This window comes from Myotis daubentonii, chromosome 2, assembly GCF_963259705.1.
Source record: "Myotis daubentonii chromosome 2, mMyoDau2.1, whole genome shotgun sequence".
In the NCBI taxonomy this organism is placed as follows: domain Eukaryota; kingdom Metazoa; phylum Chordata; class Mammalia; order Chiroptera; family Vespertilionidae; genus Myotis; species Myotis daubentonii.
The window spans coordinates 91802259-91816702 of NC_081841.1; the positions used below are offsets into that span (position 1 = coordinate 91802259).

Here is a 14444-nt window from a genome sequence, read left to right on the forward strand (position 1 = left end):
CAAATACTTATTGAATATCTACCAAGAACCCCATGTGGGAAGTCAGATAATTAGGTGATATCGAGGAAATCAGTTGCCACTCTTGGGCTTAAGGAATTCACACATTAACTAGGAGACAGACATGTCAATGTTCAACGTTCATTCATTCAGTTGTATATCCAATCAGCAGGTATTTTTTGAGCACCTACAATGTGCTAAGCCCTGTGCTAGGTGCTTGGAATGCAGTCTTTCTTGCCTACGTGGAGCTTGCAACCTAGTGCAGGATGTAGACAAGTATAGTAGTCAGGGTTCTGCTCCAATAATAGTGAGTAACAAACTCTTAGTGATTTACACAAACAGACATTTGTAGGGGTTTTGTGTTTGTTTTGTTTTTGCTCCTGGGTTAGCTTCAGCAGGGGTGGGGGTTGGGGGCCTCAAGCTTCAGGTCAAGAGTTTCATTCAGGTCGGCTTCACATATCTCTCATCCTGCACACACTCTTCTCGAGGCAGAGAGAAGAAGCACAGAGGCCAAGTTAAACCCTGCAGCACATTCCAAGCCTCTGCTCACACATGTTTGCAAGCAAGTCATATAGCCAAGCCCATCATCAGAGGAGTCGATATCTTCTGCCCATTCCAGTGGGAGACAATGCAAAGGGACATGGCAAAGGCTATGGATGTGTCATTTCAGTGCAAGAGAGAATGAAGAACTGGGAACAGTAACCCAGTCTACCTCAATAAGAAGCTACCACCAACTTACCAGTAAGAAAATAGAATACAATAAGCGTTAGCACAGAGGAAGCAAAGGGTTACCTGGGAAACCATCTAACCCAAACTTAAAAGGTCAGGGAAGGCTTCCTGGAGGAAGCGATGTCGAAGCTGGACCTGAAGTGTGAACAGTATCAGCCAAGTGAAGAGGAATGGGGGCAGAGCTGGCTCAGGGACCAGGCTGTGCCAAGTCCAGGAGCTATAGGAGAGCCTGGTGCTCAGTATGGGTGGCATGTAGCCTAGCGGAGAAGTGTGGGAAATGAGGGTGGCATGCTAGGCAGTGCTAGGTGTGGCTGGGTCTTATCAGCCATGTTAAATTTGGATTTTGTTGGAAGGACTTTGGGGAGCCATTGCTGGGCTAGAAGAGAGACTAGATCAGATGTGTGTTTTACAACAAGCAAAATAGACCAGAGGGGACACTGCTGGAAGCTGCAGATCACGTAGAAGGTGGCGGTAAACCAGCAAGAGATTGGGGGCTGAATTAGAGAGATGACAGTGGCAATAGGAAGGAGTGGGTGGATGTAGATTTAAGAGCTAGGTGAAAGATAGTCTTGACAGGATTTAGTGCTTAATTGGATTCCCCCTTGAGTCTGACACGCTAAAAATAGGGCCATAAAATGAAAAAGCAAATATCCAGGTGGCCACTGTTTTTCTGGAAGATGTATTCTTTCTCTTTTGATCTAAGTCCTCACAAAGAAAATAAAGAAATGATACCCAAACATACTAGTACACTGGACTCCTACTGTGTCCCAGGCACTGGACAAGGCACTGGGTTGGAGCCCAAACAATGGGCACCTAAGTCAGATGGGGAAGGACTTCTAACAGAGCCAGGGCTAAGTGTCAGAGGGTGCAGTGGGTGCGTTATCACTCTTTTCCAAGCAAGGCAGGACTTCGGTGGTGAGATTATAGGAGGAGGAGTGCAGGTGTCTGGCTTGGGTGCCCAGAAGGACAGAGTTGTCATTGCGGAGCAGGATGGAGGAGGAGGAGGAGGAGCGTTTGGGATGCACAGCAGTGCGGGGGTGACTCTCCCACAGACAGCGGGCGTGGTACAGCAGGGGAGGAAGAATGCGGGTCCTGGGATCAGCTTGCTTGGGATTGAATCAGGGCATCAGTGGGACCTGTAAGTTTCTTATCTTTTTTCTGCCAAATCGCCTCTTCTATACAGCAGGGCTCTAATCTTGTAGGGTTGCTGAGAGGATTAAATCAGATGATGTGCATGAAATCCTAGGCACAGTGCCTGTTCACAGTAAGCACTCAAATAACGTTAGCTATAAGATGGTGGGACCCCAGAGGGGGAGCCATCACTTGTAACCAAGTTTGAGAAGGCTTTCAAGAAGTAGCATTAAAATTCAGCCTTCCGGCCAGAGTAGACTTTCCCCAGGGAAGTGGGTATGGAGGCACTTCAGGCAGAGGATCCAGCCCGAGAAGAGGTCTTTGAGGGAGTGACGGATGAATTGTATCACTCTAGCTTTGGCTCAAAAGGCGGGGTGTGGCCAGGATGAGAAGGGCTCTGAGCTTGGACTTTATTGGTTGCTGCAGGGAACTTACTAAAAGGATTTAGCGGAGGGCTGACATTGTATTTGTGTTTTAAAAAGATGGTTCTGATGGCAGTGGAGAAGATGCACTGTGTTAACCTAAGCACCAGCTGTACCGCACTTCCCCTCCCTTCCCTTCCAGGATCCCTGTCTCTCGGTACATTTTGTAAAGGGTGAGTTTATCTCATGTATCTTCCTGAGTCTTCTACTTGGCAGCTGTTTCTCCAGATTTCCTGAGCCTTCCCACTTCTCCCAGCACCACCGCGGGGCTCTGCTTGCTTTGGCCCCAGTTATGTAAAGGAACCAGGGCTCTTTAGAAAAGGGGCCACACTCGTCTTTATGGTCCCGTCCTGTAGTGCCCCGCCCTGCACAGGATGTCTACAAGGCGGGGACGGAGCCCCCAGGCATGCTAATTATAAGGTGTTTGCAGGCTCCCCTTGATCATTTGTCTGAATTTACCATTTGTCCGTATTCTTCGTGTTTCTTTCATGCTGATAGTTGTAGGCAGCCAGCCCCTGGGAGCAGTTGTTAGGTCTTCAGCTGCTGGTCGTCTCTTCTGCACATGAGACTGTGACCACGGTCATTTCTCAACTCGGCCTAACAACAGGGCTCTGTGGCCAGTTCCCCGTCAGCCTTTCTGAAAGGCTTGGGGGTAACAGAAGGGGGTTTTGAACACAGAGAGAAAACTGAAACTTGGACGCTATACATATGTGTGCCTCAGAATAACAATCAGAAGGAGTTAAATAATCTGCTTATGGACACATCTGGTTTCTTGCATTGCTCTCCTGCCTTGAGGTCTGCCTTTCTTCTCTCCTCCAAGAGACATTCCTCCCTCAAGCCTCCCCAGGGCTAATAATTAACCCAAATGCAATGGGCTGTTGTTGCCCTAAACCTTGACCAAGACAACCCATGGGGCCTGGTAACCTTTTGCCTCATTCTCCTGAAGCCTGAGTCACTGCAGTCCAGTCTGCCGTTGTGAGAGGTGGACAGTGCCGCAGAGAAGGCTACTGAGGGCTTCTCGGTAGGGGAGTCCATCAGGTGTGCCCACTTATTCTCTAGAATGCAGTTGGGTGCCCTTCCCCCAGGAAGCCCGCCTGGAGCCAGGCCGGCCAGAAGGCGGGTCTGCATGCATGGAGAAGAATGTGCTGTGTCATGCACATTCTAGCCCATGATCCATTTAGGTCTCTTTGGACCCTATGAAGTAAGGTCTGTAGGAAGAGTAACCCGTTGGGATGCACAGCAGTGCAGGGGATGACTCTCATACTGGCAGCGGGAGCGGTACAGCAGAGGAGGAAGAATGCAGTACCCACTTTCCAGCCATAGACTGTGTATTTGTTTTGCATGACTGCTAACAAATTACCACAATCTTGATGGCTTAAAAAACATGTGTTTATTTATCTTATGGTTTTGGAGGTCAGAAACCTGCAATGGGTTTCACTGGGCTAAAATCTATATATATAAAAGGCTAAGTGACCATCGCATCTGAAACAACCGAACGTACAACCCAACAAGCTGTGTGGGGCTACCAGGCCCGCATGGGGGGCAGTGAGGGGTGACCAGGCTGACGGCAGGGGGCAGTTGGGGGTGACTACGCCTACAGGGGGGACAGTTGGGGGTGACCAGTCCAACAGGGGGGGCAGTTAGGTGCAATCAGGCAGGCAGGCAGGTGAGCAGTTGGGAGCCAGCAGTCCCAGATTGTAAGAGGTATGTCCAACTGCCGGTTTAGGCCCGATCCCACAGGGGTCTCGGATTGGAGGGCTGTGTTCCTTCTAGATGCTGTAGGGAGAATCGTTTCCTTATCTTCCTCTAGCCCTGGAGGCAGCCCGCATGCCTTGGCTCATGGCTCCTTTTCGCATCTTCAAAACCAGCAGTGTAGCATCTTCAGATCTCTCTGCCTCTGGACTCTGTTTCCATCATCACATTTCCTTCTCTGACTCTGACCCTCCTGCCTCCTCTTATAGGGAACCTTCTGTGTACTTTCGGCCCACACAGATAACCCAAGATAATCTCCCATTTGAGACCCTTAATCTCCTCTGCAAAGTCCTTTTTGCCATGTGTAGTAACATATTCACAGGTTGCAGAGGTTAAAACATGGATATCTTTTGGGGCCATTATTCTACCTGCCACAGGTTGAACAAGTACCAGTAGTGCAGGGATGAGGAACCTGTTTTTCTACCAAGGGCCATTTGGGTACTTTATAACATCATTTTTGGCTATACAAAATTATCAACTTAAAAATTAGCCTGCTATATTTAGTCAAACATTTAATTAACTCACCCCTAATGCCTGGGCAGGGCCAGACCAAATGATTTCATGGGCCCTTGGGCCGGATGTCCCCCACTCCTCAAGTAATGATTCAAATCTAGGTTTAGCTCTAACTGCCAAGCCAGTACCATTGCCTACTCTGTAGTAAAAGGGAAGAGGAACAAGAAAGAGACATTACCCCTCATCGCCATGGGAAGTGAGGGGCGAACCTGGTCCATATGGACCCTTCATGGATGACTGATTATGCATAAGAAAGATAATGGGACTCAAGGCCAGCCTGAGTTAAAGAAACCCTTCCACCTTGAAAGTTAAGCATCCACACATTTATTTATTGAGCACCCTGTATGTGTCAGACACTATTTCAAGCAGTAGGAGTCTCTAGCAGTGAAAAACTTTGCTCTCTTGGAGTTCTTCTAGTGAGGTGTGTTCATTTCCCAGGGCTGCTATAACAGATGACCGCAAACTCAGTGGCTTAAAACAACACAGATTTAGTCTCTCACACTTCTGGAGGCTAGAAATCCAAAATTAAGGTGTCGGCAGGGCCATGTTCCCTCAGGTTCAGGGGAAATTCTTCCTCTCCTCGTCCAGCTCCTGGTGGCTCCTGGTATTCTTAGCTTGTGGCCACATAACTCCTATCTCTGCCTCTGCCTTTACATGGCCTTTTCTCTTTGTGTCCAAGTCTCCCTCTCTTTTTCTTATGACGGTACCAGTCATTGGATCCAGACCTTAAATCCAGTATGATCTCATCTTGAGATTCTGAAGTTATTACATCAGCAAAGATCCTATTTCCAGATAAGGTCACATTCTGAGGTTCTGGGCAGACATGGATTTAGGGGGAACATTATTCAGCTTACTATGTGAGGGAAGACGGACAGTGTAAAAATTCAGAAAGAAATGGCATGCAAGATGGTGATCAATGTCAAGAGGAAAGATAAAGCAGAGGAGGGGGGTGCTGGCTGGAAGCAGGGGAGGTTGCAGCTTCCAACCAGCGAGGTCCTGGAAGGCCTCACCAAGGCGGGGACGTCTGAGCCAAGGCCGAAGGATCACGTTCAGCTTTGGGGATGTCTCCCTTCACCAGGGCATGGCCACATCTAGCTGACTGGCCAGGAAGGCAGTTTGCGACAGACTTCTCCCCTGAACCTGAAGGAACATGGCCCTGCTGACGATCATTCTAATGCTGCATGCAGTCCTCCTCCCCTTCCAACCTGGGATGCGTCCTTGTGTTTGAAGTCTATGCAGTGACACTCCTTTACGGTCCAGTGAGGCTCTAATGACAGCAATAATGATAATAATGGGATTTGGGGGCGGCCCCTCCTTCCCGCGTAAGAACCCCATTGTGCAGACTAATTGTGTAGAAGCAAGTAGGACAACTGTCTGTGGGGTGGAAGCAGTCGGGGGGAGCAGAGAGGAATATGTTATTTGGGCCTCGGGCATTACTCAATTACCCTGGCAGAGGCCGGACCGTGCATACGGGTTCCCAAGAATGCTGGAAGGGATTAGGGGCCTTCTACCCTGGAGAGGGGTCTTGGGTGACCCTGAATCCCCTGAGTTCTTCACTTCTATTAGCTGTTAGAGGAGCTGTGAATAAATTCTACTTACTTCAAAGCAAAAGGTGGAAAATGGGAAGAAACCAGTTAGGGCCACTGGTCCACCCCGGTGCTCCGATGGCTGACAGTGGCGGCACAGGGAGATGTGCACCTTCCACAGAAGCCTGTTTTGTTTGGAGAGCAGTAACTGCGGCCCTCGGCGTCCAAACTGCTTATCGGTGCCATCTCTTAAATTGATGCTCTCCGACTTGGAACAAGTACCATTAGGAACACCCCTTTTAGTAAATATATGTTTTAATGGAATAGATTTTTTTGAAATGACCTTATGTCAGGCAGCAGGCACTTTCATAAGTATCTATCGATTGGCTTTAAATCCCTCAAATGCTCTCACTTGTCTTTGTGACCTAGCATTTGTCCTGTTCCCAGCAACTCCTCCATGTTCTTTCTTTTGGAACGTCTTATTACATTTAAATGCTTGTATTCTGCTATATTGAGCATGGGCCATTTCTGATATGCCAGGGGTGTATTTAATACCGCTTTCAGGAGGATGAGGTATTATTGCCACCTGTTTACTGATGGGGAACCTGAGGCCCAAGGAAGCTAAGAGATGTGCCCCATCACATGGAGAATGTGTGGGAGAGCAGCTTTGAACCCAGCTCTTCTGACTCAAAAGGCATCATTTTTAGTTCCATGCTACCTGTGTTTAAATGCTTCACTTAAATTCTCTAGTTCATAATTTGCATTTGGAAATAAAATTCCAACTTTTAGTACACTCATCACCCACAAAAGAAACACATGGGGTGAAGGCCACAGATCCCTTTTGTGTGAGTGGCTCAGTCTGCAAATGTGTTTTCTGTGTGCTAAATAGCTCAAAGCTTTAAGACAAAGGCTAGTTTTCCACTGCACCAATTAACAGCCGACCAGTGAACAAAAATCAATGGAACAACTTATGCTGGTATCATGGAGACATTGACAAGAATTTAGTCACTTTAAAATTTAATCCTTAATCCAATTCAGCTAACGTTTGTTGTATGCCAGCAGTGCGCCAGGCCCTGTACCAGGCCTTGAGGGAAACAAAGATGAATGAGACTGTGCTGGAGAAGTTCACAGGTTAGTATAGGCAGCAGACACTGAACAAATAATTTCATTACACCGTGGAAAGTGCTCTCATAGCTGATGCTCAAGGAAAGACCCCAAAGAACCCTTTGGTCTTGGGAGGAAAGACGAGTGTGATTAAGAATCTTCCAAGAAGCCTTGAACTGTGTGTGCCTTTATACATGGAAAAGGCATGTTGAATGTTGGCTCGGTGTCTGTGAGCAATGCAAATGGGCTGTCTGGTCAACCTTAGTGCCCAAATCCCTGTCTCCTCACTACCGTTTTGTTTTTGTTTGGCTTGTGTCATCTAAATGTTTGCCTAAATTCTTTTTACTTGCCTGTGTAATAAATATAATGCTACTACTAATATTTATTGTAAGCTCAGCTAGATAAGTATATGTTTTTGTAACAACTCCATGGCGTAGAAACTAATGTTATCTGCCTTTCTGCAGATGGAAAGCCTGAGACACAGAGAGGACACGTGATTTGCCCAAGGTCACCGGCTTGTAATTGGCAGAACCACTCTCTCCTTCCTTCATATATTCTAGCTAGTCTGGGCTTTAACCAGTTCCTTGCAGAGACCAAGCTCTATGTGAACTCAAGGCCTAGGCACATGCTGTTCCTTCTTCCTGGAATGCTTTCCCCACTCTTCTTGATGTGCCAAATCATTTCATCCTTGAGTTCTGAGCTTAAATGCCATCTTTCTTGACTAACCTTTCTAAAGGAGTTCCTCCCTGCTACATTTTCAGTTTCTGCAGCAGACTTACCTCAGTTTGAAATTATTTTAAATTATTGTCTGCTTATTTGGTTCCTGTTTGTGTGCCTCACTGGAATGTAAGCTCATTAAGAGAGGGACCTTAAGTGACTTATACACTGACTAGAGGCCCAGTGCATGAAATTCATGCACAGCAAGGGGGGGGGGTGTCCCCCTCAGCCCAGTCTGCACCCTCTCCAATCCAGGACCCCGGCAGTCGGACATCCCTCCCGCAATCCTGGACTGCTGGCTCCTAATCGCTCACCTGCCTGCCTGGTCACCCCCAACTGCCCTCCCTGCCAGCCTGGTCACCCCTAACAGCCCCCCGCCGGCCTGGTTGCCCCACTCAGCCTGCTGTTCAGTCATTTGGTCATCCTTCACTAACCCCCCTGCTGGCCTTGTTGTGGACAGCCATCTTGTGAGGGTGTGAGGGTTAATTTGCATATTACCTCTTTATTATATTGGATGTGTCCCCAGTGTCTACACAGTGCTTGGTGTACAGTGGCACTCAGTAAATACTTGTAGAATGAATGCCAGATATGGTACCAAGCTCTGGATGCACCAAGATGAATAAGATTGGCCTTTCCCCTGGGGGGCTTACAGTCTAGTCAGAGGCAAATCAACAACTAATGTAATGTGCTGTATATACCGGGAGCATGTGTAAGGTGCCATGGACACACAGAAGAGGGAGTGACTGTTTTGCCTGGAGGCTGGGCATACATGGAGGAGGTGGCATTGAACAAGTCTGAACAAGGAACACAATCTCACCAAGTATTGCAGGCGCCAGGGCGTTCTGGACAGTAAAGGGCAGACATGCTAGGAAGAGCTGGGATGTTTGCACTGCATGTGTTTATCAAATAACTGCTCTCTGCTAGGTGCGATGTACTAGATATTAGGATCTGTGTTCTTCAGAGCTTATAGGCTAAATAGTGAGAGAGACTTAACAACCCACAATTACCTGGGGTGCATTTGGAGAGGAAGGCCGGGGCTAGATCATAGTGTGGGGCTAACGAGAGGGGTGTGGAAGCATGTGTTCTAGGGTCCAGGTCATGAAAAGCAGGCCTATGGGTAGAGGAGTTTGAAATAGGTGAAAGGGTGGCATTGAAAATTTTTAATCAGGAAGTGATAGAATCAGCTTTGTGCTTGAGCATGACCTAGATATCGGCGTGGAAGCTGATTCGAGCCACTGGAGGTGGGAAGGAGGGAGACCAAATAAAAGGTTGCTGCAGGGCCCAGGTGAGAAGAGATGGGGGAGAGTGGAATGCAGGATAGAGTGATGCTTAGAATTAGCAGATCATGATCAACTGAGTATGACAGTTGAGAAAAAGAGCCTCCCAAAAGGCCAGAGTTTTCTAATTTGATCCACCATTTGGATTGTTGCTCAGGAACCAAGATGGGGCAGTGTTTCCCCCTGTGTGTGACTAGAACTTCGGACCCTCAATAAAAAAGCTGAAAGACGGTGCATCATTCAATCCTGTCTTGGGAAGTTACAAAGCACACTATCATATTCAAGGCTCTGAGAAGTCCTGCACCAGAGAAACTTAACTAGTGTTTCCCAAACTTCTTAGCAATAAAACCCTTAACACGAACACCCAAAACAACCCATAGAACACACTTTGAGAAATGAAATAAAAACCTGTTTTTTCTTGTGTGGCTCATGCTCTGGGTGGACCTATTTACTGTTATCTTGGCATTTACGATGTTGCTATCCTGGTACAATTTTGAGGAATTTGGCATAGCAGTGAGATATGGACACCACTGCCAGACTGCTAAGATTCATACCATCCTGTCTAATCTGTCTGCATCTCCATTTCCTCATCTCTGAAATTTCCCTTTTATGGGGAACAGGTTGTGAGGATCAATGAGTTAATTCCCAGAAAGCCCCAGAAACAGTGTCTGGCCCATGGGAATGGTTCAGTAAGTATTAGCTCTAGTGAGAGACAATTTAGGGTAGGAGGTGAGACCATTGACTTGGAAGCTAAACTGCCTGGATTTGTGTCTCAGCCCCTCTGCTGAGCCTTCCATGCCTCAGTTTCTCCATCTGCAAAGCAGGGACAATTATTATACTTACCCATAGGTTTGTTGTGAAGAATAAATGAACCAAATCACATGAAAGAATGTTGCCTGGCATGTTGGATGTTTTTGCTTTTGTGGAAAAAAAAACACCTAAATTGCGTCTGTGATTAGCATAATTTTATCATGACTTTCAGCCCCAGCTATGAAGATCCAGTTTTTCAGCTTTCTCAGGAGGATTTTGGTCTTGTGTTTTGGCATTTCCTTCCCTTAGTCTGGAGGCCTTGACTTCAGACTTAGTTTGTCACCATGACTTCCTTTTTTTTTTTTTTTTTATCTATTCAATTCAGTTTGGTTTCTTCATCTCATGGACTGACAATGTTAATGAAAGTCCCCTGATTCCAGGGAGCACCTGGCCCTCCTCTGGGCTCTGTGCCTTTCTTAAAAAATACAGACCTCTGTTTCAAGTCACTTGGCAGAGACCTTGGGATGCTCTTGTAGCGAAGCCTCGCCCAGTGTGGACACAGTCTCCTCTTCCCTAAGGAGAGGCTGGACTGTCCTTGTTACAAGTTTTCTGATATGATATCAGCATAGACTCTTCGCAACGGGTCTCACCGACCCCCACATTCAGGCCAAGTACCTGATATTTAGTTATCCGTTTTCCCAGGGACTGTCTGCTCTTGGTGAACAATTACATTAGAGGATGCTGATGAAATTCCAGGGGCGCCCAAAGTAGAAGTTACATTTCTGAGTTCAGAGTTTTATTTCAAGGTTGAGTAAGTGGTAAATTTTTACTGAGAGATTCTAGCCTAATAGAGTCAGGTTCTCAAGGTCCCCCAGCCTGGCCCACGGGCATTTCACCTGCCTGGAAGCTTCAGCTCCTGTTCGGAGGTGGGTCTCCCAGTTCTTTATGTTGGCATGGAAACAATTAATAATTTAAGCCATACCTATTAAAAAACAGAAAAACTGTATAAATACAATACTGTAGTAATAGATGTAAAAGTCGATCCAGCTGGGCACTGTTCCCAGGTTACCAGCTGAGCCGAAACACAAATAAGTAAAGAAGAAAAACTGCTATATAATGCAAATGGTGCAATCTCATTGTTTCCTGCTTCTCTTTTATTGCAAATATGTAGTACTGAGGTAACATTATGGATAAATGGGTTTTGTGAACGAACCTGAAAACCTAATCACTGTTCATAACATTAGTTCTATGGGGAGAAAAGGTATTCCATATTACAAACAGATGGTTTGCAAGCAAATTTTAAAAAGCACAATAGTTTTTTGAAGCTGGGGCCTCCTGTAATTTGAACCTATAGTTGGATATTCTGTGTTCAGGGTGATCAGTGAAAATTAGAGACCTCTCAGAATCCCCACCCCTCCTAAATCCTTGCTGTCCCTTTCGTCCTCGAAACTATTCCTCGCTTTCTTTATTCTCTGCTGCTGCAGTCCTCATCTCCGTCGCCTTGTCCCAGCCAAGTCCCAGCCCCATCCTGCAACCACTGTGGAGACCCCAGTAGGCCAGGAGGAACTCTGACTGTCTTTATCCTCATGCACCTTATGAATGGCAGCTAGGGCTCATGCAACTGAGTGGCCAGGTGTGTGGCTCTGAAGCCAGGCGGCTGTCCCTTGGCTATGTGACCTTGGCATGGTGTTGCAGTTGTCTGAGCCTCAGTTTCATGCCTGTACAGTGAGGCTGTGTGAGGACTAGCGGGGAAGTACTAACTGCCAACCCTCAGACCAGTACCTGGCATGGGGCAGCGTCCCATCCATGCAGCTGCGTGGTGGGGTAGTTACTAGCGGATGTTAGGGTTTAGACAGATTTCCATAAACTCAGGAAGCAAACCCACAGAATGAAAATATTTTCTGAGTTCTAACCAGCAAACTTAGAAACAAATGTCTGGAGCTCCCTGTTCATGAGTCGGGGCCTGGGTAGGTTTTGAACATACTTCATTAGGAGTGAGGGGTGGGGGAGGGGTGGTCCATGTACACATAGTTGAGTGGGATATCAAACTCTTATTATTTAGAATAAATTAAGATCTACAGCAGGTTTTATAGCAAACGGATAAGAACAAGCCTTCTTAAATAGTTTCATTCACTAAATTGTTTCCGCATACAATGTTTTTCACCTAAGGAAAGCCTTTTTTAATTAACTTATTGGTTATTGTGTGCTTTTTTTTTAATTCAAGCAGTTTTTTCTTTGCATTTGGGATTGTTTCATTTCCTAATTTGCGAATGGGCTAGTGTTGCACATTGGCCCTGTCATGTGAGCATGAGATCTAGCTGGATGAAGGACTAGAAAAATAAAATACCGATTGGGATCTTAGGACTTTGGGGTGGACTCCCAGCAGCGGCTGGGGAAATGGCAGTGGTGTATGGTAAGGAGAGCAAATCTGTCTCTGCCATTTTCTCCAGAATGCACTCATCCCAAAGCGAATCCACTTCCCCTCCTAGCTGTGGCCTGAAGAAAATGCAATGAAGCCAATTAAGAAGTCAGTCTATCTGGGAGTGACTCACTGAGGATCCCCCGCACCAAGCCTGGTGTCCGACTGAGATTTTAATTTTATTTGAGCAATGGCTTACGTGTTTATGCGCTTGACCATTGCTTTTGTTCATACATGGGAGTCGGAGGGTTAGCTTTCAAAAGGGATCATTTCAAAGTAACTGGTTTTGTTTACTAACATGTAGGAGCTCTAAGATCTGCTCCCCCTCCGTAAGAAGTTTGAATGTGTGGGTAATGTGCTGTCATGAAGATTTTATAACTTGTAATATCGGAGAAGTAATAAGACACTGTTGTTGGCTGGCCATCTGGTTATACATTCTGGGTGTCACGATTTGTTTTTTTTTATTTTTTCAATTTTATATTTTTCAATTTTATGGTGAGAAGCAAAGAATGGGAGTTTAGAAATTTCAAAAGTGCTTTATAAACAAGGAATTCATGCTTAGTTGCTTAACATGGTTAGATTTTGTTTTTACCTTATGCAAAATAGGAATTGGAAGGTCTATTTCATACACACACACACACACCCACACATTTTTTTTTTTTTTACAAAAGATAAACTAAAAACTTCAACTCCTAATTTGTTCCCTCTCCAACCCCAGATATGAACTTTTGGCTTATGTTAAAAATAGTCTCCTTACTATATGTAGGAGTCAGACATAAATCATAGGGAAACTAGAGAGAAAAATCACCAACAGAAAGGACCTATAGAGATTTCATATTTCATCCATTTATTCAAACATATTTATTGAAACTCCAGTATTTGCATATCATGCTGCCAGACACTGAGGGATTTGCTGAAGAAATATTAAAGACATCCTCTCTTCCTTTGAGGAGCTTAGAGCTTACTCGGGGAGAAATGACATAGACATATGAAACAGTTAAATTGTAATTCAAGGCAGCATATGATTAAATACCAAAACGTATGCTTCCGACAAGAAATGCTATAGGAGTTCAGAAAAGAGAGTGATAACTCAGTGGCACTACTGTTTTCTGCCTACAAATTGGCAAATCGTAGCACTATTTGTATGAAATATTTTACACTTGTTTTTTTGGCAGCCTTGGGCCTTGACTCCCAGGCAGCATTAAGAGCCTACAAAATATTTGTACTCCAGTCTCTGTAAAACTGGCTTTTTTTTTTTTCTTTCTTATCGGCAGAGGAAGTGCCTTGTACAAACCAGAGAGCCCCTGAGAGGCAACTCGTTCTTGCTAGTCATAATCTTTTCCAATTACAGAATTAGAAACCAGCCTCACCAGTCTCTGATTTCCAGTCCAGTGGTACATGTCCCTCCATTGCCAACTCCCCCTGACTTTGAGAGGTGACTTCATTTGAACTAAATGTCCATGACAGACGAGCTAGCCATCAAGGGTCAGACAAATGTATGGCTTTGGAGAATTGCCGGTGACAATCCCACTGGTCAGGCGTTGGGGGAGGAACTGGCGCAGGTGTAGGTGAGTTCAGACACAGGCATGCTCGCTGGAAACAGGGCTCCCCAAAATGTCATAATATGGTGACATGCTGAGAATCCTGTGCTTGCGATGATGCCTAATGAAACTCACTGGTTTCCTGTTCTATTTTTGTCATATTCAAATTAGCACAGAGCTCAAAGACAAAACCATGGGGCCTAAGTTCTTAAGAATTTTAAAAGAGAGAAGAGCGGGGAGGGAGGGAAGAAGAAAGAAACACCTGTAAAATGTCAACGCATGTCAAATACACTGTTTGGGCCCGCATCTCATTCTACTCCGACCCTCTCAGGGACTCCCACACTGAGTGTAGTTACCGTTGGGTTGCATTTCAATCTCATGATTCATGAATTTTCAGTTTCTTTTGCAACAGCGTCACTGGTTCTCTCCTACCTCTTCATTTGAGCCGTCGGCCCTCCGGAGGCAGACATAACAGAGAGGTTTTCTTCTTTCCTTGACATTGTTCGATGAAATGTCTGTGGAGTCCAACGCTACTTGGAAATAATGTGGCTCTGGGCGCTCATTCT

General features: G+C 45.8%; 1 protein-coding gene across 4 annotated transcripts in view; it reads left to right on the forward strand.

Moving 5' to 3' along the window:
* The window catches only part of PLXNC1 (plexin C1), a 164129-nt gene that overhangs the window by 54005 nt on the left and 95680 nt on the right, over positions 1–14444 (forward strand). The gene's annotated exons all lie outside the window — the stretch shown is intronic.